At 35.9% G+C, this 27,135-nt stretch overlaps 1 protein-coding gene, 1 long non-coding RNA gene and 3 other non-coding genes across 6 annotated transcripts in view; 3 read left to right on the top strand and 2 right to left on the bottom strand.

The window, feature by feature from the left end:
* Positions 1 to 27,135, bottom strand: part of LOC136986869 (poly [ADP-ribose] polymerase 2-like) — a 92,094-nt gene that overhangs the window by 34,895 nt on the left and 30,064 nt on the right. The gene's annotated exons all lie outside the window — the stretch shown is intronic.
* On the top strand, positions 8,078 to 8,149 carry TRNAE-UUC (transfer RNA glutamic acid (anticodon UUC)). Its single transcript has one exon. It is a non-coding gene; the product is annotated as a tRNA-Glu (tRNA).
* On the bottom strand, positions 8,328 to 8,399 carry TRNAE-UUC (transfer RNA glutamic acid (anticodon UUC)). Its single transcript has one exon. It is a non-coding gene; the product is annotated as a tRNA-Glu (tRNA).
* Positions 12,861 to 22,181, top strand: LOC136986840 (uncharacterized). 2 transcript variants are annotated; one of them, XR_010882539.1, is made up of 8 exons: positions 12,869 to 12,923; positions 13,119 to 13,270; positions 15,083 to 15,246; positions 16,819 to 16,903; positions 17,070 to 17,260; positions 17,422 to 17,490; positions 20,375 to 20,537; positions 21,614 to 22,181. It is a non-coding gene; the product is annotated as an uncharacterized lncRNA (long non-coding RNA). The 2 variants fall into 2 exon arrangements; XR_010882540.1 differs by lacking the exon at positions 13,119 to 13,270 and having other exon boundaries at positions 12,861 to 12,923.
* Positions 16,938 to 17,007, top strand: LOC136986892 (small nucleolar RNA SNORD31). The gene has a single exon (XR_010882552.1). It is a non-coding gene; the product is annotated as a small nucleolar RNA SNORD31 (small nucleolar RNA).

Genomic DNA, 27,135 nt, shown 5'->3' with positions numbered 1-27,135 from the left:
GTTACCACAAAGAATTTGAGCTTCCGTATAAGAATAAGTTATTACAATATCATCAGCTTATATGATAATGTTACCTTCTGTTACATATTTAAAGGAACCATTTATACATATATTAACCAGTTTCGACGTAATTAACTGTTCTAAATGCGTTAACGCATTTACCGTACATAAACCCCGTTTATAAGCATATTCTTGACTATAAACAATCTTAAATTTCTCTATATAATTAAAAAATGTTTTCGAAAATGTTTGCTAAAATAAAAACAATTGAGATGGGACGATAATTTTCACTATCACAATTGAATCGCTACCACAGAGTGACAGTAAATAATGCCTCGTAATCGCGCGTCCATTACTCCCGACTCGAATGACGTTTAATACCTCGATCCAACGCAGTAAAATAAAATTATGGCAACCTAAAGTCTACGAAAAGACGGCTTTCCTAACGAGATATTCAAAATAACGGCGTGTGTCACAAACACATCTGAACATCGTCACTTAAAGCGGTGTTGTGATCAACTAAACATTATTTTTTGTTTTATTAAAAAAATGTTCTAAAAAACACACACCGGTATGTAAATAGTCTTGTCTATGTTTGAACCGACAACTTTCCCGCCGGACAGCATAACTGCGCTCTGACACTCCAAGTTTCCTCATGGCCGGTGCATGTAATCTTGTCCGGTTCTCCGGCACTCCATGTTTTCGTCATGTCCGGTGATTTCTGTCGAGTCCGGTCGTTTGTACCCACCACTTCCCCGCCAGACCGCATAAGAGCGCTCCGGCACTCCATGTTTTCGTCATGTCCGGTGATTTCTGTCGAGTCCGGTCGTTTGTACCCACCACTTCCCCGCCAGACCGCATAAGAGCGCTCCGGCACTCCATGTTTTCGTCATGTCCGGTGATTTCTGTCGAGTCCGGTCGTTTGTACCCACCACTTCCCCGCCAGACCGCATAAGAGCGCTCCGGCACTCCATGTTTTCGTCATGTCCGGTGATTTCTGTCGAGTCCGGTCGTTTGTACCCACCACTTCCCCGCCAGACCGCATAAGAGCGCTCCGGCACTCCATGTTTTCGTCATGTCCGGTGATTTCTGTCGAGTCCGGTCGTTTGTACCCACCACTTCCCCGCCAGACCGCATAAGAGCGCTCCGGCACTCCATGTTTTCGTCATGTCCGGTGATTTCTGTCGAGTCCGGTCGTTTGTACCCACCACTTCCCCGCCAGACCGCATAAGAGCGCTCCGGCACTCCATGTTTTCGTCATGTCCGGTGATTTCTGTCGAGTCCGGTCGTTTGTACCCACCACTTCCCCGCCAGACCGCATAAGAGCGCTCCGGCACTCCATGTTTTCGTCATGTCCGGTGATTTCTGTCGAGTCCGGTCGTTTGTACCCACCACTTCCCCGCCAGACCGCATAAGAGCGCTCCGGCACTCCATGTTTTCGTCATGTCCGGTGGTTTCTGTCGAGTCCGGTCGTTTGTACCCACTACTTTCCTGCCAGATCGCTGTTTTATTGACCGCTGTTTTATTTATTGTTATATTAATTAAAAATTGAATATTTAATTGAAGTGTATTTGTCTATTTAAGGATATTGCATAATGGTTTAATCAGATATGATTGCGATGAATTGTTGAGGACGAGTAAATCTGTAATATGTGTTTTTGCCGAATATGTCGTCGCCGAATATTTCCTGTTATCGTCGGCCCGGCTTTGTCTTATACGATCGGTGAAAAGACAGCCGTCTTATTTTTCCCGGACTTTAATATCAGAAAATTAAACGAAAGCCACTTTGTATAATTAACCTATGGTCCGAACAGAAACAGAAGGAGTATAATTAAAAATTTTTCTACGGAAGACTGAGGCTGTTTTTGTGTTATCTGCAGACAGTTTCATTTGCTTATTGATGTTTTATTATTGGTTGGAATTTTTCCTTCAATTATTTAAATTTATTTAACTGAAAGTAAATGTTGCTTTTCATACAAAGAAATTCACTTATAATTGTTTTTAACACATTAATTGCAATGCTAAAAGTAATATGTAAAGTGGAGGCAGCAAATCAACGTAATCTCCGGGCTATCGACCGAATAAAAGGGAGTTTGCCGGTCAATTATTTTGTAAAATTAGGCGATTAATGCCGAAATATCCTTAAACGAAACACGAGGAAACCTTAAAAGATAACTTTCGATAAGTATATGGAACTACTGTCCTACAGAATTGATTATAACATGAATACTAATATCAATCTTTCATCTACAATCGTATGTTTATTGGACAGACCCGAATAGCGAAATGCGTGAATTAATAACATTAATTTTGAATACAATAATAAAGACTGGGCAAGAAAGATTCGCCCTTTTATATACAATTTTTGACTGAATCAATGTATCATAACACAGTAGAATGAAAATTAAAACACCTTACCGGTCTGTTCTTTTGTTGTTTGTTAATTGTTTCGAGCACACGAAGTTTTCAAAATGGATTATAACATTTGAGAATGATACTTCTTCCTAAAATAATTTCAGAATTTAATTATTAAGATTTAAGTTCATTTATTAATTAATTAAATATTAAAATAATTTTCTAATTCAGCGCATTTATTGTCTCATTGAAGAGAATATTATTTATAATCTGATAAATTAATTTAATTCGATGCAAAATGAAAACAATTTTATATATTTTTTAATAAAAATTTAAACGTAAAACCGGAAAAAATCTTCAGGAAACTTTCTATTTCAAGATGGCGCCGGAGAACACGAAATGGAACGAATTCGAATCGGCGGAACGTTGCGATTAATGCGTTACGCGTTACGTCATAAGTTCTACGTCAGAATATTAACTAATCGCAAATGTTTTGTTTAAAATGCTAAAGTAGTCCTCTTTTTCTGAAATATTGCTAAGAAATTTGTGATAAAATTATAAAAACCTATTCCGTATCCTTACAGGCAGCCAATCTAGGTTTAAAGCGTATCTAATTTAAATTAAGTTATTCAATTTTGATAAATTATTTATCGAAAAATATTAAGTTACCTTCGTTACGCTGGCTTTCGTTATTAAAATTCACACAAAAATGTCGAAATGGAGGGAAAAATAACTCGCAAAATCCGCAAAAGTTTATATTTCAAGATGGCGCCGGAGAACTCGAAATGGAACGAATTCGAATCGGCGGAACGTTGCAATTAGTGCGTCACGCGTTACGTCATAAGTTCTACGTCAGAATATTAACTAATCGCAAATGTTTTGTTTAAAATGCTAAAGTAGTCCTCTTTTTCTGAAATATTGCTAAGAAATTTGTGATAAAATTATAAAAACCTATTCCGTATCCTTACAGGCAGCCAATCTAGGTTTAAAGCGTATCTAATTTAAATTAAGTTATTCAATTTTGATAAATTATTTATCGAAAAATATTAAGTTACCTTCGTTACGCTGGCTTTCGTTATTAAAATTCACACAAAAATGTCGAAATGGAGGGAAAAATAACTCGCAAAATCCGCAAAAGTTTATATTTCAAGATGGCGCCGGAGAACTCGAAATGGAACGAATTCGAATCGGCGGAACGTTGCAATTAGTGCGTCACGCGTTACGTCATAAGTTTTACATTATAGATGCGATATTTCGAGGATTTTGATTGCATTTTTTAAAGGAAACTTTCTTTTCAGCAATTTTTTTTTTTATTTAGAATATGGCAAAATATTTCTTAAATGTAAAACTTGGCTAAAAAGATAATTTATTCAAATAAACGTAATAAAATCAAACAATAAAAAATAATTTCTAATAAAATACGTCTTAGTATTTATTATCTCGACTCTAATGCTAATTTTTTTTTTCTTATCTTAGGGTGCCATTATAAGCGAGCACAAAGTCGACTTAAATGCTACCTCGTTGGCTGTTTGTTCCTCACTCCGCTCGACAATTCGCACACATTACGCCGTATATATTATTGGAATATTTATGCATTTGTTTTATTATAAGGTTGGTATCGTTACACTGTATGTTACTGGCTGTCTTAGTTACTATTTGTATTATTATTCTCCTCTTTTGCCTCGACTCGAAATGGAATTAGATAGATAAAAGTGAAGATCGGATATGGAAACCTTAGGGGCGGGAGACCCCTGAAAAGTGTTAGATGACAGGCACGACTCTATTGTTAAAGGAAAAGTATGATGTACAGGGGCAAGCCACTACTAATTTGAGGTGGAGAGCGTATGTTTTAAATGAAATAAATTAAAAATATAATTAAAAATTGCAGCGCGGCAATGTGACATTCCTTGTTTTTATCCTTGACGTACGCAAACTGACGAAATCACCACCCAAAGATGATCGTCTAGTATTTCAATTTATTACCAATAGGATGGCTTTTATACACCTTTAAACTTCGTTAATCTCAGTTCAATATTAAGTTATTATTGTCGTTGTCATTAAGTAATAATTAACTATTGCACAGCGCTTACTTATATAATAAATTATCAGAGTCAATGGAATGACATCAAAGGAATTGGTCGGATGTACAGGTTTTAAGCTATATTTCCCTTAGTGTCTAGAGAGTAACTATGAATAATTTGGTCCAGATGGGTCTAAGCGTGTAGGAGTTAAGATACGGATGCAAAAATAGTTGAGTGACATTGTAAAGATGCTGAAAAGCCATCAATGATCTAAACAGTACATTCGGATTATCGATAGTTAATCCATCTTAAAAGATGATTAATATTAATAGAAATATTTTGATTAATTTCATAAATTTTAAATCATGCTTACTTATCAGATGAGGAAGTATTCCGTCCAAGACGTGACAAGCATCTTGAGCTTCTAATGTATCCAGCATCTCATGCAATCCTATGTTTACAATCAGGTCGAAAGGTTCTAGAGTTTCTCTAGAAATGCCAATGTTTATATAGATATTTTACAGTCAGGATATGCACAGTACCATACAAAACAGATTTTTTACATATAACTTTTTTTTTAATTCATTGAAAATATATATATATATATACCTCCTGTAACATCTAATTTTCATATTTATGAAATTACATACAAACCCGCTTCATTAGCTGCCAAAAACTACCGGAGTTTGACACAAATTGCATTTGTGGAAATGCAAATATCCACAATACTGCTAATATTCCCACAATTAATGCTATAGCTAAGGAAAGTACAAATTCATCTCCTATTCCTTCTATAAGAGTCATTTTGTTAACCTAAGAATAAATATCAAAAAGTTATTGTTTTAAATTTATAAAAATCTAAATATAAATATTATAAATTTAAAATTTTTTCTAAAATAATATAAATTTTAATTACAGTAGACCCCTATAATACGGGTTCATATAACACGGATTCGTATAATACGGCGAAAAAATTGCGATCGTACTCGTATAACACGGTAAAACGTCATAGCCGAATCGTGTCGCGACAGGATTGGTCGAATCTGGACCAATAGCGGATATTGTACAAACCGTCGAGTTTAAACGAGCACTGGACCTACTAAAAGACATTTATTATTCAACGGCCATAAAAATTATATTTTTATTAATGATGTCTCCAATGTTAAGTTATTTTTCTGCGAAAAATTCGCTGATCGGGAAACACGCGTCCGCCGTTCGACGATCCGCTCCGCGACGAAAACAAGCTTAAGCAATGGCGTCGTCGAACGGTGCCCACTCGGTAAGTAATCCTTCAATTTTTTGTTTATAGCATAGTTTATATGGATTATTCCCAAAAAAATTATACGTGTTTTGGAAATGTTGAGTCAAAATAGTCTAGAATCGATTAATTTTATGGAAGAAAATTTTTCAAACAGCCTCCTAAACTGCACACGTGCCGGGCTGTGATTGGCTCGTGTATTTGACTCGTACATCACGGATTCATATAACACGGAACGTATTTACCGTGTTATAGAGGAATCTTTAGTATTTATAGATCATATTTAAATTACCTGCCTAGTTTATTTTTTGATTAGAAATTAATTTTACGTTACTGCAATGTTTTGTCATAAGTATACCTTTTTTTACAATTAAAAAAAATAATAATAATAGACCATATAAACATACAACTTTTATAATAATTAATTTTAAAATAAATAATTCATTATTTTAAATAATTTTGTTAACTATAATGTATGTTTTTAAAAAATTAATAATATTCTAAAAGAAAAATTATTATTATTTATAAATTCTATACACGGTAGCATCACCTATGATATACACCAAAAAGTATTTAACAAATGTACAAAGTAGCATATTTAAGCTATGATTGAAGTTTGTAATGATGACATATATAGTACAAAGAAGAAACTAAAAAGAATAAACCAAAATAATGCAATTCATTATATATAATGTTACACTGAACTTCATAAGTGAACGGCCGGATGGCCGAGCGGTCAAGGTTGCAGCCTACCGCTCTGGGGGACCCGGGATCGAATCAGAACGGGTCGAATAATCCCCAGGAATTTTTCGGGGGGTGGTCCGTTCGGATATGTCGGGCCCCGTCTCTCACCACCCGGTCGCCCCATTGTGGGCCTGGCCGAACCCATAATAGGCCGTCTATAAGAGGCCCTCTTAGTGCCCACAGGGCGGAAAAAGTTAAAAGAAAAAAAAAAAAACTTCATAAGTGTTATTTCTTATCACAGCCTCACCAATATTGTAAATAAGCACTGTTGCATGTCATTCAGTTATAAAAATAAAAAATAAAAAAAAATGGTTTACAGGATAAGTAAGACTGACAAACAAACTGTTATTTTTCATTGAATGGGATCCTAATGTCTTGTAGGACCACCTAGGTCATTGAGAGTTTGAATGAGACTAAGGGGAGTGGGGTTTCATTTTTAAATCTCCTGGAAGGCTCTCGAATGGTAAACTTTTTCAAAAGAAAATATTCGAACCTCAACATCCGGCTTATCGGCTTATTATTTACACAAAAAGCCTGAAGAAGAGCCCAGAAGGGGCCTCAAAAACGTTAGCTATCCTATAACACAACCACTCCGGTTACCAGGTTTAACGTAAGTGTTATTTATATCTCATTCCGGTGTGTGGAGACGATTAATTATACACAGCGATGCTGGCTAATATTTATCGCAAAGAAGTAATAGGCATAACTAAGGCCAGGGCCAAGCTGGATTTTCTTTTGATATGCAGGAGAAATGGGGTGTTTTCCACGTCTATATTCCGTATTCGCCTGCTGCAAGGAAATGAGCCTCTCTATTGCAAAGTGAGATGGATGTGCTTGAAAAGGGCTAAGTACCAAAAAATTACTATATTCTAACATGACAAGACTTATAGCCACGGAGAATGTGTTATTCCGACAAGATCCGAAGTTGTTAGCTATCGAAAACGCCAAACTCATCAAAATCCAACATAGATTGAGTTGCAACTTGATAGAGCAATATAATAAATAAAACAAATGCAGTGGATTTTGCACTTTTAACTTCCCAAAAGGTTCAGACAACAAAACTATCCATTTGTAGTGTGGATAACATTCAAGTACCAGAGTTTGTCAAAGAAATCCTAAGATTTGGACCATCATACTCTCCTCCGCCTTTGTTGAAAGTGGCTACTAAATCATATCCCATATCTAGAGATCCTCTTAAAAGGACTTTCAGAGAAACAGAAGGAATATTATAGATGGATGGCAAATTTTAGAGTAAAAAGACCAAAGAATCGGCTGAGGTTTATTGCCCTCCGCAAAAAATTAAGGAGAATATCTAGGTGGATACGACACAATAAGATCACATTGGTCAGGGCGGACAAAGACAAACTCTTAGTATTGATGAAACACGATACCTATGAGAGGCACTTGAGTGAATACATCAACCCAGTGCACGGAAGTCCAAGAGGATTGGATTGATAAATTACAATCCAGGGGGAAACGTTTTGCCAACACAAAGCTCGCCAACAAACTAAATTTAAAAAACATCATAGTAGATGCTCCCGACCCTCCTAAATTATTCGCCTTAAAAATGGTAAAGAAAACAAACAGTAAAAGAGTGCGCAATCGCAAATCCTCGGAGCTTTTTCGAATACTCGTAGCCCTCCCAACCGCTGAATTCTACGCGAAGTGGAAAGAGATTGTAATTCTAACAATCGCGTGCTCCTATGTAGTCTAGTGGTGAGGATACCTACCTTTCACCCAGGTGGCCCGGGTTCGATTCCCGGCATGGGAACTTGGTTTTGTTCGTTTTTCCGCATCTTGGCGCTGCCTATTGTTATTTTTTACTCTCACTCAAACATGCAAATCCGTCTGCGAAAACTTACACGAGACTTCAAGTCTGTAGGATTGCTTCGAAGAAGAAAAACAACGCCCGTAAGATGGACGACTTAGAAACGCAGGAGCGATAAAATTTCCCACGCCGGGAATCAAACCCGTGCCTCCTGGGCGAAAGCCAGGTATCCTAGCCACTAGACCACGTGGGAAGTCGTTCTTACCAGCTCCACCGACTCCGCTATAATTAGGCGTTATCCGTCAAGCAGGAATCGTCTCGGCTCGTTCCAAACCATCTCTTCACTTTGCGCTAGTCGATCTGCTACTGTCCGTCGAAAAATATCCGTAACCACCGCTTCGAGTTCACAACGAAACTTTCCGAGCTGTGTCGTTGTCCGCTTCCGTTATGAAAAAAGGACTCGTTGACGTGCAAACGGCTACGACGAAACAAAATTCTGGTTTACTGCGAAAGTCGTACGCATTGACCGAAACACCTGTTCTGAAGACTGCACTGCGTTGGTGCGTGTTTAAATGAATAGCCTTCAGTTCAACTGATGAGGGATTTATCGTTATGTCGAAAAGCAAACAAAAATAAAAACGAAGTCTGTTTACGACGTTCGAAATCTGCAAAATAAAACGACCGGCGCTTGTGGTCGTCGAACCCACGACCTTTGCGTTATTAGCAAGACGCTCTAACCGACTAAGCTAACGAGCCACAAATGCCAGGCGATTCTTCAAGAATATACTGGAGACTAGATCGACATTCCGTTACGATGCATGCAACCACGAAAACAGTTAACCGGACAATCTACTTTAACTTAGTATTTCCATGAAACTTTAAAGCTACTCAATTGCCGAAGTGAGCTAATGCTGATTTCAACAAGCACATTTTGCAGAAAATTCAAATACATGTCGCTCGGGTCGGCAAACCGCAAATGCACCCTCCGATATCTCGCTTCCATTATTCTCCACTTGGGTGACATTTAATACCTCGCTACAACGCAGTGAAAATAAATTATGGCGAGCGAAAGTCTACGAAAAGATGGCTTTGCTATCGGGATATTCAGAAGGCAAGCGTGTGTCACGGACACATCTGAACATCGATGTTTGGCTGGGTATATTCGGGGCTTTCTCCCGAGGTGACTGCGCTAAACAACAAACACCCCGCAGCAAATGCCCCGAAATCTCACCTGGATCAATTTCCGACTTTTGTTTCGAATTTCTTCAACAATAGAACACTAACAATGAAATTCAACAATATTATTCATTATTGCGTTTTATTAAATTAAAAAAAGTATAAATTTATGTAATTTTTATATTTGAATTTAAAATATTTTTAATATTATTTTCATACTATATTAAAATAATACGAGATTATATTTTAAAATAATCGATATCAAATGAAGTCGTCATTAGTTTAATCTCGTTAGTAAGATGGCGTTTGTAATGCATTTTCTTTTAACATAAAAAAATGGATTTAGAAAATTTAATTTGTTTTACGTTTTAAATACAGTACATTTAATGATTTTTGGAAGATAATAATAAACTGAAGATAAACATTACTTATGAAGTATGTCAGTACGCAAATCAGTATTTGTCGTACGGTGGAATGTTTGAGCGGCTTTGGAGGCTTGGGGATCTGAGGCTTGGGAGGCACGGGTCGAAAGAATTTATCTGGGAAGTCTGTTTCAATATGTTGACTCTTGTATTTCAGCGGTTGTGGTGTTACTCACTTACTTTGGCCGAATAGACAATGGACATTTGATAAAGAAGGTTGTCTTACGCGTTCGTGCCGATAATGGACACTAAGAGGCTTTTTCGTGCTTTTAGTGGATGGTTTGGTCGGGTGATGAAAGACGGGGGTGTGATGCAGTTTTTTTTACGCTATTTGTGGATTTTAAATTTTCTAAATCGGCAATATTTCTTGATGTATGCTCTCACCTCTCGCTCTACTTTTGTAACTGGATGATCGATATTCAAAATATTTCTATAGTATTCAATAGGATAAGGCTCTGTAGAGGAAAGTCATCGAGTAAGCGAGCGAACTTTACTCTACTGGAATTAGAACAGTTGTTTATTCGAATTGACATTTTATTAACAATTCTTCTTCCTTCTGCCAATATGTTACGTTACGCGAAAGTCGCGCTCGTTGATATGTTCGTAATTTTAATTCTAATTGTTTTTTTACGAAATTAAATTGTTTAAATAACAGAATATCGAAATTATCTATATATTAGTCTATATTAATATAATGTTCGAACCCTGTTTCAGTTCCGCTTCCGGAACTGATTCGAGTGCGAAACGGTTCCGTTAGTTGATCGCGGGTTCACGCCTCACTAACGGGCTGGCAATGTGAAGTTTTTGGCGTTTTCTTCACTTATCAAACACTTAATCGGGCGCCCGTTTCTTACAGGAAATTCGTCCGAAAAACACTCCATTGACAGATCTCGTGTGTGTCTTATTACTGTATCCCACCAAACCAGCTCTATGGGGACTAAGGTGGCATAGTTTCTGTACGCATTATGGATATAGAAGAAAGGCGGAGAGTCAAAAATGAAAAAAGTACATTAATTAATGTATTGGTATTATGTAAGTGCGTTTGAGAAGTACTGTGTTATCGTCTGTACCTTAATCAGAAATTTCATCTGTCGCTTATTTAAGCAATTAATAAAACTATCATTATTATTTTTAAAAAAATACTTATATAACAATGTTCTTCCTGCATGATTTAAAATTCGAGCAAATATTTTGGGCGATATCTTGGCGATGTTTTGATCGAAAAGGTCTATTTTAGAACAAAGTCATCTGGCAACACTATGTTTAAACTCGTATCCTATAAATACGTCAGCCAACGTCTTCCGCTTCATTGTTTTGTGTCCTTTCGCGTCTTGTCAGGTGAGAAAATTTCAATCCGTTAACATCCGCCTTCTATTGTTATCTTACAGTCTTAATTTAGTTCAATTATTTTTATTATGTAATTAATTAAGGTTTAATATTATTAGAGAAGTAACTTTTTTGGAATTTGTGTCTCGTTTTAACGTGTTATCGTAGTGAATACCAACGTGTAGAAATATGGCCGATTTACTTATGTAGTTCGTGAAAGGCTGTTATCGAATTTTTCCAGCGTTTAATCTTAAATAAACATTATTTTGGTGATTATTCATTCATCGAGAGTGGGGAAAATGTTTTATTAATGTTTATAAATGGTTCCAAATGTACTTTGCTATTCCCATAACTTGTGTAAGATCCATTGTTGAGTGTTGCTAGTAACCCCGAGGAATAGATTATAATAGGAATTCTGTATTTAGTTTGTTGTAATATGTAGTAGATAATGTGCAAAAGGGTTAATGTTACGTTAAGTAGCCAAGATGGCGGCTCGTCTCTAATCCCAGCAAGGAAACAGTGGGACGCACGTTCTAACCTAACCTATTCTAATAAATTACCATAATTATTAGCAAACAAATTATTAGAATAGATTAGGTTAGAATGTGCGTCCTCTTGTTTCCTTGCTGGAATTAGAAACGAGCCGCCATCTTGGCTACCTAACATAACATTGACAATTTCTTACGACTAGGGGGTTAAAGTTACTGTTTTTCCGAATACTGTACTGTACATGGATGAGAAGTTAGAAGCCTTTGCGTGGAGATGCAGTTTCTACCAATAAGTCCAGTATGGTATCAATTAAACCAAATAGATACAGCATAAAAACGTTTTTTTAAAGTATTATGTACTTTTTAAATATAAGCTGGTGGTAGTGGCAGAAATTTTGAAGATGCATGAGAACGAGCCATGCTAAAAAATAAGGGTGTACCATAGATTACCACCTATGGAACTTCAGGACTTTGATTATATATTTGAACTCAGGACGAAGACGAGTTAAACAGTACTCTATTTTTGGACCGGAGACGAAAAATAAAAAAGTTACCATACTTTTTTAATGCTTTCATGCAGATGGCACCATAGTTGCTAGTATTGCCATCTTGTGGTAAAGTCTGCAAACCACGACGTCGGACTACAGTCATCTCCCGGAGAGTTAAACACGCGACACGAGAGCGTAGAGCAACGCGACTTCAGATCATCGCACGATTGCCATTTTGGTTAATGTTACTTATTGCAGTGAACATGGCAGCCGTTCCCACTGTTCGTGCTCCCGAATGACCTCTCGGAGGGGAGCCACTGGCAGGCCACCATGTGCTAAACATCACTAGTTATTGATTCACGGTAGTTCTTGAACAGAGTAAAAAAAAGAGGGAAACCTCTACTAAAGGCAGTTTTAACAACAAGCGACGTGACTCTCGCGCGATCGCTGGAAGAAAATATGTTTCGTCTCCGGTCCAAAAATAGAGTATCGTTGAACTCGTCTCGGTCCCGAGTTCAGATATATACTCAAAAATCCCGAAATTCCATAGGGAGTAATCTCTAGTATATCGAAGAACATTACTACCTCAAAAAAACTAATTCCATACAGATCATGTCATTCAAGTAAATAAAAGCCGAATCTAGCGATTATGTATTAGCTATACTATTTGTTTCCATTAACATTGCTTTGATGAGAATTTACAGACCTGTTCTGATTCAGAAAGATGAAAATAACAATCTGAAAATTTTATCTAATATCAATTACTGTCTAATTTCGATACTTCAATAGATTGAATGAATGTTTATTTTCATAGATAAATATGAAGCAGGTGGTAAATTTGGATTTCGTGACATAAGAGTGGAAATGTGGAATAAAGGTGAGTTAATTTTATAAACTAAGCTTTTAGGTTTATGTCAGATGAATGACAATGCATGGGTGCTATTTTTTGACTTATGGTGGCAAAGTCATTGGTAAGATGCGCTGTTTTTTATTGACTGTATTAGTAATTGTTTTGTTTTAATGCACATGCAATTTCTTGCCTTTCACAGTGCTTTTTTAATATGGTTTGCAGACTTTACCGCAAGTTAGCGGTACTATCAACTACGCTGTCGTCTGACCGAATAGCACTGACACGTGACACTCTTTGAACATGTCCGCTTTCTGATGTGCCACTCCATGACAAAAACAAACTTAAGCAATGGCGTCTTCAAACGGGTACAGTCTGTAAGTATTCAGACAATATTTTGTGTGCAGCATATTTTATATCGCTAATTTCCAACAAATTATACGTGTTTTAGACACGATTGAGTCAAATTAGCCTAGAAATTATTAATTTTATGGAAGAAAACCTCTTAACAGCCGTACCCCTAAACTGCACAAGTGCCGAGTTTAAATGAAGACCTCTATTATGGCTCCTCCCTAATTCGTATGATCATTTTACATACATCAATGTCCATTTTTTTAAAATATGAAGATGTATGCTCTTCGGTGGGAATGACACCGACCCGGTATTTCCTTCAATGTTACTGTTATTTTTCATGTTTGTCTGATGAGTAACTTCCAGTGTGCAGTGGTGTCACACAATGTCATGAGATTAGCATGGACAGTCCATCTCTGCATCTCAATGTGCCTATCTGATTGCTCCAGTGTTTTATGCACACCTGTTGCAGACAAAATCATGCTTGTCTGACATTAGCCTTAAAATGAATTAGTGATAGTAAGAATAGTAGTATAGGATTAACCTTTGGGATAATTTTGTAAAAGTTTAACAGTTTATAACTAATTCCAGTCTCACCTTTTTGAGGGAAAGACATTGAGCAGGGGCAAAAATGCAAAGGTTTTTGGGATAAATATTATTTTTGCATGTTAGCTGGCAGCACTGGCTCGACCATGAAAGGGAGGCTAGTATTTAAACCAGGCCTAATACAGTATACTAATAATGTATTTTTTCATACATTTCAGTTATCCGACCGGCCCCAGTCCCCAATTAAGTCGGATAATCAATGCTCTACTGTATTAAAAATAGAAATAACAAGTAGTACATACCTATAGACTCGTTAGTCACGAATTGGAATGTGGTATTCGTTATTTTACGTTGTATATATACACAATGTGTTTCGTTTAAATAAACGAGACACTTTTTTTATTTGAATAAAAAAACAGAACATTACATTAAAATAAAGTTTACAAAGATATTAAAAACAATTATGTTTTGTTTAATAATTGTAAAACTATAATATATAAAATATTAAAAATGTCTGTGAAGAAATAGAATGACTATAAGAGAGAGTATCTATTCCATTGCGAACAGAGATTTCTTTACCATGTTAAGCACATATGTAAACTTGTTACCACGAGGGAGGTTGAGCAGAGAACGTTTAATTCCCTGCTTGCTATACACTACCTGCGACTCTATTTGCGTTATGTCAACATTCTAATAGCGTGGGAAGACACGGATGAGAATTTCATCTTTATGCAGCAACTTTCAAGAGTTTATCCTTCCATCAATTTCATGTGGGAGAAAGTGATGCTGCAATAACGTTCTTGGATTTACACATGTAAAGCTGAAGGACCACAGTTCTCGGTCCACCATAAATCTGTCTTAGCACTTCACATTATCCCAGCAGAGGCTTTCCAGCCCTCACAATACGTCAACGCCACCATTGCCGCCCTCATCAGAAGGACCTTCTCACTATCCTCTTTGCAAGTGCTGGTGGACACTGAATTAAACATCAGTTTGGCGGTATGCACAGCAGGTTTTCCACGTGTCATGTTTACGTATGTGCTTAACTTGGTAAAGAAATCTGTTCCCAAATACTATGCTATGCAACGAGGGATTCTTCCGCGGTCCAAACATCATTGCCATACTTTGGACCCGTTTCCATCCGAATTTGCCGCATTTTCATTATTTTTATTTATTAGAGTTTGGTTGTGGCAATCTTGTCGATTTTTAAATAGAATAGATTTATAAAGCTTGTGACAAAGTTGTTGTTTTAACAACCAATTTATTCCTTTTGCCTTTTTTTTTTCTTGTAGCGCACTCCAGAAATCGAATACAAATTTAATTAAATATCATTTAAAAATCAGAAATGTAATATATATAGAGCGGGGAAAATGGATACCGATTAAAAATTCCTATTCCACACAACAATGAAAAAATTGTTACGATAATGAAGACTGGATTACATTAAAAGAGCAAGGTAACTATCTTTTTTATATTTTAGTACAAATTATTTTTTAAATAAAATATCTGTTTTAGTGAGCTTTTGTTAAAAAACTTAATAATTTCTAGAATATCCCAATCCAGAATGGGTAGGAGAAAACACAACACATTCGAAATGATTGATCTAGCCCCACTTAACGGGATAATCGCAAAAATGAAAAGATTTAATATTTTTATTTTCAGAATCTTTACCACTCTTTTTAAATCAAAATATTCCAATAAAAAATTGTTTAAAAAGTGTATATGCAGTTAAATTTAATATCAGCTTTTTTTAGATTCAATAAAAACATTTTTTAAGTTTTAAAAATAGCCTTTTATTGAACTAGTACTACATTTGATTTACATTTAATTTTCATAAATAAACAATAACCTGTTATACATTAAAGTAAGACACCAACCAATGCCGAATTATCGGGCTAGAAATGGCTATAGCAATACTAATAATTAAGATAATTTGGCACTAGAGTTAGGTGTTAGGTGCCATCTCTTGCTAAATTTAATAATTATAATTTTAAATAAATTTAGGCCTAAATGGAAGAAAAGAATTCCTATTGATTTAATTACACTCTAGCGTAAGTAGAACAGTATCTTCCTTTTTTTTGTTTATCTAGTCTATTAAATTCGTTTTATGTTAAACAGTCTTCCTTGAGCTGACACCTTATCCCAACCTCACTCACCCTCCCTCTATTCTAATCACCCTGTTAAGTTTTGATATTCAATTTAACAAAATTGTAACACGTGTTTATGTTATGTAGTGTTGATGTACAGTCCACAGCTCTGTCACACGTGTCAGGTGTGTTGTGTAACTATAGACTTGGGAATGCGGGAGAGATCTTCCTGCCTAGAGAGGGAAAAATTGTGCTTTTTCCTTTGGTGTGGCAGGGCAGTGCTGATCGGAGTGTGTAGCTGTGCTGACCGGAGTGTGTGGCTGGCAAAGAACCAGTGTTGTGCCTTTTAATTGTCGGATGCCTGAGTGTTACTCGCTTGTGGAGTGCCAGTGTTACTCACTAGTGTTGAAAATAAATTACAAATAGTTTTGTTGTTGTGTTATAAATAATTTCTGTACTGTGTTTAGAACGTGTAAACAGCAACATGTTAAAACATTTTACACACCCTCCTAAGACCAACCTGACAGAGAAGCCGGTAAGTAGGGTACAGGCTTGCGCTTTTCCCTCTCGGTTCTCACGTATTTTATAGAGAAAAAAATTAGACAAAAGTAACCGCACGTAAAACTATAGGTCTCTGTAAAGTTTTTCGATTCCGGCCTAGATGATTACTATTCTGACGAATAAATTTTATAATGATGGAACTTTCGGAGGTAGTCCATAGGAATTGAAATAATGGCAGGTAGAATTTTTAAAGAATATTGCAATCTAATGTCCAATTTTTAGACTGTTCTGGGTGTTAACTATAAATCCCCGATTCCTTCAGACTTTGAGGTAATAAATCCAACAGATACACCTTTAAATGTCTTTTTTTTCTAAGTTATCAAACAACTTTGTTATTTTGTTTATATTCTCTCTAATTATAATCTCTCAATTTCTGGCAGATAAGATGAAGTATTAAGAGTTTTTCCTGGAGTCATTGCTGAATATCTTATCGTCATTTAAACATTTTAACAAGGAATAAAATTGGTAAGTGTAAATTTATAATTGTTTTTGCTTTTGTAACTTCAATGATGATTTTTTTATTCCGCCCCAGTCTGAATTTTTTGAAGATTGGTTATAACTGAGGTGTACACCCCTTTTCAGAGAATTTATTTATTTATTAAATATTTTTAACACTGGATTTGTATTTTAGGTAAATTTATTAGCGTCTGAAAAGATTACCTGCACTTGAAATTGCAAAGCATGGAGTGGATTTGACTTCTAAATGGCTTAGGAAGTGTGGAGACAAACGGTGTCGTCTTTTGGACGCAAATCTGGAAATTTTGTTGTGGTGTTAGCAAAACAAATCCACCTTCTAATTTAATATTTCACTGGAGTAACTGGGTAAGATTTTACTTATAACATTATATTCCTTGGAGTAGAATGATGATATAATATCGCCCCAGTCTTAATATTCCTGAAGATTGATTATGCTGATAAAAATTGATTTGTATATAGCTTGCTTTTAGAGAGAACAAAATTTTGATTGCTATTGTTACTCCTAGGAATTCTATGGTTGAAACTCAAGTCGTCAAATGAACCGGACAGTTCGGATTGGATTGGTATGACAAATTGTGAGTACTACTATTTGTATTATGCTTTATTTATGGTTGGGAACATGTGGACAGATAGTTTGCATGGAATTATTTAGGCACAGAACATAATGTGCAAGAGGTAAAACAGCACAGAGTTCAGTTTCTTCGTTATCCTCCCCTTCTAAATGAAACACTTCAACTTACCCATGGTCTGAATGGGATTATCAAGTTCTTATATGATGCATGGGGATAGAACAGCGTCCCTGTGCCTTTATTTTATTTGAAAAAAATCAATGTTTCTTTATTAACCAGTTGCTGTCATAGCTTTTTAAAAAATCCATAAATGTGGCAAAGGTTTTTGTGATATAATTTAGAAACTATACTTTTTAAAATTTTATGCTAGACTCGCACTTTACTGGGTTGTCTACTCAGACAAATGAGTTTGCAGTTATTCTCCTCTAGCCATAATCTCACCTCCCTATAGTAAGTCTGCGAAACCTTGCCGTTATTGGCTTTTACAGTTCTTGTTTCAAGACAGTGGTAATTGGCTATTAGCAGTGACTAGTCCAACCAATTGGCATAGTTTCAGGATTTCCTCAGTAAATACAATGACATCATGGAAGTCTGAACACAAATGTTTCAGCTCTAAGTGTGCTAATTTTCATGTTAACACACTTTCTAGTCTAAAAAGTCATTTATCAGAATCACTGCCATGAAATTTCTTGCAAAAATCATTACTTTCAGTTGTTGCCTAATCACTGGAAGAAAATAATTGCTTATTGCAATATTTGTTCAAATGATAGGTAGTGTTTTAAAGTAAACTTCATTAACAGACACATTTATAATGTCATCTGACGTAAAAGTTATTTGTAATGTTTGAAGTTTTATTTTAGATTTACTATTTACAAATAATATTTTAAGATATGTTGATGAGATGGAAACACAAGGGACATTTTTATCATTAGTACAATTTATGAATGGTTGGTTACAATAACAAGAGGTCACGAATAGCAAAAGCAATGTCTACATTGGATGGGAGACATACTTATGGATCAGTTTTATCCACTTCAAAATTAGCCAGAATGCATTTAAAGAAATCTCAGATTTTTTAGTGTGTTAAATGTACATCTCCACAAAAATTTAGGAGGGGGGACTCCCTGCTTGAGTTTAAAAGGAACCTGATTATTCCAAAATATGGTGGAAGTACACTGTCAGAAGCTTTGCCTATCTTCCTCATGGGACAACACTTACTGAAGAATTGAAAACAAAAAGAGGTAGGAATGTATGTAGATGCTGTGTGCTGCAAGGAAAAATCAATAATTTCAATGTTTTTGTTTTGTCTAATGACAGTGGTGACCTTGGCAGGACTTATTGCTCCACATTCCTGACATTTAGTATCGGTCAACATTGACAATAGCCATCCAATTTCAAAGGTTTTAAGAGGTGATTTTTACAGCCAATTAGCAATTCTCCCATATGTAAATGATTGTTTTTGCAGTGATTTATGGCTACATGCTTCCGACAAGATAATTATTGGTTTAAATAGTCAACCTAGACAAAAGCCAACCAGTTTAGATCACCTCCAATATGACTATAGCAGATTAAAAAGCATGGGTTCTCTATTTAAGACTGATCACTCCATGTAAATCACTTGTAAAAATAACATTAATTTATAAAGCAGAGGTGGCTAACTACTAATTTAAACCAGATGTAGGGGTAGTAGGACAGTGGCCCATCAGAATTAGTGCCCATTTGTAGACATCTTTTAAAAAGATTGGCTACCCTTGTTATAGAGTAACTGCTATAGGCCTCAAGTTTTTTCCATGCCTTGGGAGAGTCCTCTGCATTTCCTCGATAACTCTACTTCCAACTTAATATTAAATTGTCGGGTAATTCTAATAAAAACTAACTAAATTTGATTAAATTTCTTGGATTTCTCGTTCACTCTGTTATGCTTGGTGTCAAAGTACCTGTACAGGTAGTTTGGCTTGTTGCTACTAATAGAGAATTTTTGCTAAATATTGTTAGCCAACAGATGAGGAGCACCAGCTCAATATGCATATTGGCACTTGGAACAATTATAATACACTCATCCCTCGATTTACACAGTAGATACGTCGCTAGAAAAATTGTGCAAAATAAGACATAACATTTCATTGCTCGAAATAACTCTCATTCTATTGGATGTTGTTTATGACCTCGGCAAGTTTCATGATTTTACACCCAATAGAAGTTTGTTTCGGACCATTCTTTTGGCCCCTATCTATATAGTGTATTGGATCAAAAAAATCATGATATATTTTGAGTATTTACAGTAACTGATACAAAACTCAAGGGAAGACAGGTTTCTAGACAGATGTGCATGAGAATAACTCACGAATGGCTACTTTGATATATACCGTATTTTACGGACTATAAGACACACTTTTTTTCTTCAAAAAATTGCCTCCAAAATTCAGGTGCGTCTTATACTCCGTAGCGTCTTATAGGTATTTTTTTTTTTTTAAATTGCTTAAAAATTAAGGTGCGTCTTATAGTCCGTAAAATACGGTATATATCAATGGGTAGCACCAGTTTTAAACATTGCTGATAGATTGAAGTGTGCCCACTCATCTCTGATTAGCTAAGATTGCATTCAGTTTTAAATAACTCCGAAACTAAACAATGTTTTTGAGTAGTTTGTGGATTTGAGAGCATTTGTTTCAAAAATGCTGGATTGCTGTTTGAGTCTTAAGTTTGCAACTAATACTATCAAGACAACTCCCTGTCTGAGATGTAGATTTATGATGAATATTTTTGACAAGCATATGTCAGAATTTACTGTTGATGCTTTATTCTCTGATTTCTACGGGATTATCTTGTTATGCACATTGTTAATCTTCTATATAATAATTATATTTATTTATTTATTTTTTTTTTTCAGGCACCTTTCAAATTGTGTAGTGGGGATCAAGAAAAGGATCTGAATTACGAAAGCAGAATTTGCACATGAAGCACCATTGAGATTGTTATAATAATACTAATCCTACATTTGGAAGTGAATACTGAACCTGAAGAAGAATCAAACCAGTTAATAACTAATTTGTGTATGTATACAACACAATGTCTGTTTACAAATAATAATAAAATAAGCTTTCTTGTCTGAAATAGAAGAGAGAATTATTTTCACTTAACAATTTTACATAAGTGACTTTGATCCCACTTCTACTCTTCTGTTTTCCATGGCTAGTGCCTATAGTACTTGCTTTGGAACTAATATATTATAATTACCAACAGAAGGATCTAATTTTGTTTCCTTTCTTAGCTAACTTAAGTAAATGTGTGTTGCACTTTTGGAGAATGTGGATAAGGGTCATTTGGGTTGTCAGAGATTTCAATTGGAACAAATAGTTGGCTTTATAACACAAACTTCCACAAAGATAATGAATTTTTGACATTTCACAAGACAATCATCCTTAACACTATAAAACACTTTTAAGACTGGATTCCAAGGAACTGAAACAGCAGACAAACTCAAGAATGGAACCAAGCTAGAACATTCAGACTGTGTTATAAAGACATGGCTATATGAACAGTGCTTATGCAATGAATGGCATGATTGGAACAAACAGCTCAACAATAAACTACACACGATAAAATTAGAGTTAATAAAATAGACAATCGGCCAACAGAAAAACCCGAAAAGAAGCAATACTCGACCGAATGAGAATGGGACGTGACTAACAGCTATCTAATATAATAAGCGCATCGGTTGGACGTCCCTTGTTAACTTGCCACACCCTGCATACAATCTGACATATATTACTAATGTGCCCTCCATATAAAACTGCCAGAGAACACTTCCTTCAAATATTTTGAGACAAACTACAGAATATGCTAGATAACAATATATTGGCATATCTGAAGGCAATAAACTTATGTAAAGAACTTAGAACAACCCTATGTAAGCCCTTGTGTCACAAACCTGAAATCCAACCAACCAAAAGATTATTCAGGTTTTAACATAAATTAATGTGTTGAACTTAGAACATCATTCTTATGGCTACATTAAATACTATTTTATTTACTTCTATGTAACTTTGAATCAATTTCTTATGCTCTACTTTAAATTCTGGTATGTTAAGCAAACAAAATTTCTTATTCAAACTTATTTTTATTTCAGATTCGAGCGTACCTGTCATCATCTGAGAGAAAATACAAGCTATCTATCTATCTGGGCTGCTTTTCAGAGGGATCATTAGACATTCCCAGGGAGCAGATGATGATCCTTGCTCAAGATTTATAGGTCCCTTATCCACTCAAAGCTGGATTACAGATGTGTAATTCTGCGCGATAATGCACTCTTCGGATGCCGTATCAAATCCGTTATCGAGAGGCCCGCCGGCGAACGAGCGATTCCGTTCCCCGAACACTGGGAGTTCGGTTGTGGGTTCGTGCCACGTGGAGTTTTCTCCACATTTGAATAGGGGCCAGTTACCCTTAAAAGACATCCCGGAAAGCATCCCCAGGCAGATTGCCCGAGTATAAAACGACTAGCCAAACACGTGGAACAAACAAATCTCCACAATGCAATAACAATAAACTATAAGAGATCAAACCTTTTGTAGAAAATTGGACACCATGAAGTTTGACTAGAGATAGGAAGTAATTTTTACTCAGTTGTAAGATTAAAGTTTGTATTTTTTTTAAATGTAATCGAAAATCCAAAATTAAAGAACTGGAAACATTAATGTCTCGACTATATCCTATGCGGTGACGTAAGTGCCAAGTTGATTCCCTACTAAGTTACTTTTTTCGTCATTATTATAGTTCTTGCTTATTTCCCTTTACAATAACGAAGAAACAATCCTTACTCGTTAGTTCAGGCGCGTGAAAAGTCCGTTTATAAAAGTGTTACTGTATTTTGCTTCAAAACTATGTTAGGCTCAGACCGAAATGGCCCATTGAGTGAAAAAAAATGACCACAACGTGTTGTGATTAAGAAAAGCCATAACGCGTTCTGAAGGTTAGCTGATGCAACCACGATACGATACAGGTTCAAATTAAAAAGTGCTCTTAATCGCCACTGTGCGGAGGCGCCACCGTCTATGGAGTTTAGTACTGGCGAAGCGCAGCTTTGTGACGGAACATCTGCGTAATAGCCAAAAATACGTTCGTAATCGCCGCGCGCAAAAATTTTAGCTCAGCTATGTATACGCGCCATGCTTCAATTCAGTTTTTTTAACACTGAAAATCACGCAGAGGGAAATTTTTACTGACAAACTAACCACGAATTCGAGTATTATTTGGCACGACGGGGCTTTAGAAGCCCATTTTCCATGTTTACCCAATTGTAATACCCTGTATTCAGCGGCGCGTTGTCTTACGAGCAAAAATGGCAATTACGTGGAGCCCCACGAAGCTATAATGCTATATCACATTCAAGAGTGGACCCTATAAGTTAAACGAATCATCGATGGGTTTTTTTACTCTTCTGCCCTGTGGACACCCGGAGCCAGAAAGTATATCAGTTTGTATTAATTAATATAATTTAATTCGGCTTTACCCATTATTTAAATTTAAAATATTCATCATTAAACCGGAAAAATAGCTGCTTAAATTGAAGGGGAAAAAAATTAATAAAATATTTTAGCGGAGAGGAGGAAACTCCAACTGAATAGACAAACAAGGTTTTAGTGTTTATTCTCCGAGGGTAATTCGTAAAATAGACTATAATTTATAGTTTAATCCAAGTGTTGCTTTGTTTAAATGAGAGATTTTTCGTGTCAGTTTCCTTACTTTCCATTGGCAAAGTTCATTCACCCCTAGTTTTTTCGCTCCTATCTTTAACAATTCGAGTTTATCTTGCTTAATATAAATCTTAAGTCATTAAATCACGCTTCCAGGTAAACTTAATTGTTCGAATATTGTTAAATCCGTTAGATCATACCCCCTTGTATTTTCAATGGCTCCAGACTACTGAGGATCAGAAGTTTCGAGTGTAGTGAGTCATCTGGAAAATCTCGAATCATTTTCTTTCAAAAACCCAAGTGATAGCGTCATGGTGCCATCGATGCAAACTATTCGTAGGCACGGACTACGTATTGTGGTTTATGACAATTTAGAATTTCCTATTCAAATCCGAATTGAAAGTTTGGTACAATTGTTAAGAGGAAGGGTGTAGAGAACATTATGAGAGGGAAGGTACTACTTTTTTTTTTGTGTATCGGAAAGGTGATTGTAACGGTGTCGAGACTTCCGCGAAATGTAAACAACGGGTCGTTAACACCCGAGCGAATCGAAGGCTGCACTTAAAAAGAGGAAACTTTCTTGCCCTGACCCTAATATTGCCAAATTAATTCCGAGGAAAAGTTCGATTGGTAGATGGCGCTGCGTTTAAGATCTTATCGTGTTGCCTGTCGATATTCCCGTGTTGCTACTGTGACGTAATTTGAAATTATTTTCGAGTGTGCGATTGGATCCGTGAAAACGAATGAAGAATCTCGTTTTGTTTAGACTCAATCCTTCAAAAATTGATATATTAAGAGATTGCTGCAATGTTACCTAACCGGGTCACTGGTAAGTAACGTTGGCAGTTGTCTTACGAAGTTACTCGTTACCAAGAAACTACTGACATACCGAGAAACTTTTGGTGTAGACCTATTGAATTGATGCAGCAGTTTCTTGTTGTGCCTAATTAATACAGCTTGTACTGAATTAAGGCAGCAGTCTTTTGCTGTAGTAAATTAATACAGCAGTTCTTGGTAACTGTATGCACCTGAACACAGATACAGTTACATAGTAACCGTTTCTACAAACTGTACTAATTTACATACAATTCAATTAGTTCGTCTATTGCTAAACTATAGTGGTCCTAGTCCCTTTTCTACTAGCAGAACTCTATTGTGTAGAATATAATATGATGTATTTTTACTTTCTTGCAAAGTGTATAGAGTAGAACGAACAACAAAGACTTTTCCTCTTGATATGACGAGTCCTGTAAGGAGGTTAGTGAATGACCTTTTCCTGCCACTCGGGGTCAGTTTTAAATTTAAAGCATCGAGTAGCCCTTCGACTGAGCGAATAGCAAAAATACAGCGCTTTACACTTAGCCAAGGACAAGGCCAATATGGAAGACGGAAGAACTATAAATAAAAGCATCCTCATTGTGGTGTTGGCCAACGGAGGAACGACCCTGGCCTACATGCTGCGCAGGAAATGGGTCACGGGTGTAACAACCTAGACCTAATGCATTCCCTTTCATCTCGTTCCCTTTATTCCAGGCTACTGCTTAAGTAACGTTGGCGAGGACGTGTTATTATATAACACTGGATTAGACCCCCCCGGCATTGTCTTAATTTCTAGGGCACGTGATTTTAAATATATTTCTCTTCTGTTGTCACAAAATTACCGTTTATTTTTACCTTCGCCGACAACACCCTACCGTAACTGTAATTCTCATACGACATTTTCACCAGAACAAGACTACGCCCCGAGTGTGGAAAAACCTCTTTTCTTCGATGGCCTTCTATTTCTGGCAATAAATATTAAGTTTAATCAACTACTATCCTCTATTGCCTCCCGTTTCGACCAATTAGAGGGTTCGTTTTTTTAATTTTGGGGACAAGATCAGGGTCGACGGTCTCCCTCTTCCTAACGTTTGCACAGATTCTACTTTAAACAGGAAAGAAAACACTAGAGTTCACGAAAGTCTTCCTTGTACAGAAACAACCCCACTAATCTCTTATATGGGATTTTATTTGGGGAAGAATGACGCTCGCAAATGGCCTTTGACCTTCGTGGAAAATACCTCCTGGCGCGTTGTTTAGAAAATAAAGAACGAATTTTATTTGCTTATTTACACACCAATGCGTTATATTTTTCCTGTGCGTGTAATAAAAGGATAAATAAGACTATGTGCAGAGTCTCTGTCATTGAAACTTTACGCTTCACACTCACTAATTTAATAAAATTAGTGAGTGTGAAGCGCAATTTAGTGAGTGTGAGTGCAATTTGCAATTATATTACAATTCAATAAACATTAATAGCTTATTTACATAATTTATTCAAGGGAAAAAAGTATATATTTTTTCTCAGAAAGGCCTGTAAGCTTGCCAGTTCGATTACCAGAAACACCTGAAAGCTTACAAATATACATGTTAATAAATAACGCGCGCATACATGTATGTATAATACCTTAAAAACTGCGCCTCTGAATACCTAGGGGGTCTTCTATAACAGGTCAAATACGAGTATGGCCAAGCCGAAAGCGGTGCGACCCAAGGTCCTAGAATATATAAGGACGAAACCCAAAGTATCTGGGCCAATCACCCATGACACAGACTGAGTTTTATAGTAAAATGAATGGCTAACTAGATATGTATATTCACAGTTGTTGTATAGTAGTATAGTGTATGCAGCTTGTCGTGAAATAATTTGCATATTATACAGATCCTTATGAGGACAGCAATAATAAATGAGAATAACGAATTGATTCTGTTAAGATGGGGTAGAAAATATGGAATCAAACTTTAATGATTTATTAAAAATATGTAATCGATAGAAATTAAATTAAAAAATTGAATACAGATAGCCTAAATCCTCTATTGTGTGCTGAAATTAACCCACTTTACCTCGTTAAATGGTAATACGATCGTCATTCCTCGTTGAATATTTGTTTTATTATCGAGGAAGTGATACTATACTCGTTTGTAATTTATTTAATCAGAAATTGATGGTTAAATTCAAGATAATCATAGTTTACAATCTCGAGTAAAAGTGCTGTATGGGTGTCTGCAAGTAAAAGGCATAGAAGCATTATCCCGTACAATATGTACTTTTCGCAACGCCCCTTAAAATGTACACGTAATAAATGGAAGGCCCTAAATTTATACCATGTAAAGTCATTATATACTACAGTACCGGGGTATTAGGAAGCACGCTGTACATTTGTACACGTATGAGATTTCTGAATGTCCGAGGGCCTAGCATTTATTCGTATAAGGTATAGGCGATCTGTCGAGGGGTCCTTTATGGGAAACTGGCCCCTATTTACACGCGGCCACGTGGGGGTTTTCTTCGTGTTAGCACTCGACCACCGATGGGCACGCTTGACCCTAGACAAAAACCAATGTTATCTATGACTAAAGTCCCCTTCGAGTACAAGGTTTAAGTATTTTGTAATTGTTAAAATAACACCATCTTTCGGTGCAATTGCACCTAAAATATAAACAGAATATTCAGTCGATTCGCATGGTTATAAGTGAACACTAAGAAATTTCAGACTTTTCCCCCTTTTACGCTAATTTTTCCCTTCATTTTATTGTATAATTTAATGGATTTGAAGTAATTTTATAAGAATTTAAAGTTAAGAAGAAAAAAGCAATAAATTTAAGGCATTTTTTCTGCTGTTTAGCAGCGAATTTAGGTCATTTGCAAGCTTTCACCTTACCATTAAAAATACTTTGAATTTTTTTAATAAATAATATAAATATTTTTATTGTTTTTTTAAAGTTTTCGTTAGTTAATTAATTAATTATCATAATTAAATCTCCAGATAAATAAGGATAAAATCATTTTTTCTATAGTGTTTTATGTTTGCTGTTAATGTAATTGAGTACGCTGGCTGTAGGCTATACTGGACACGAGCTGTAATTAAGGCTTAAGTTTTTAGATAAAATATTCTTTGAAGGAGAGAAAGGGCCT

This window comes from Centruroides vittatus, unplaced genomic scaffold (genome assembly GCF_030686945.1).
Source record: "Centruroides vittatus isolate TY-2023 unplaced genomic scaffold, ASM3068694v2 scaffold_1209, whole genome shotgun sequence".
Lineage (NCBI taxonomy): Eukaryota > Metazoa > Arthropoda > Arachnida > Scorpiones > Buthidae > Centruroides > Centruroides vittatus.
This window is presented reverse-complemented; position numbering and strand designations above follow the sequence as displayed.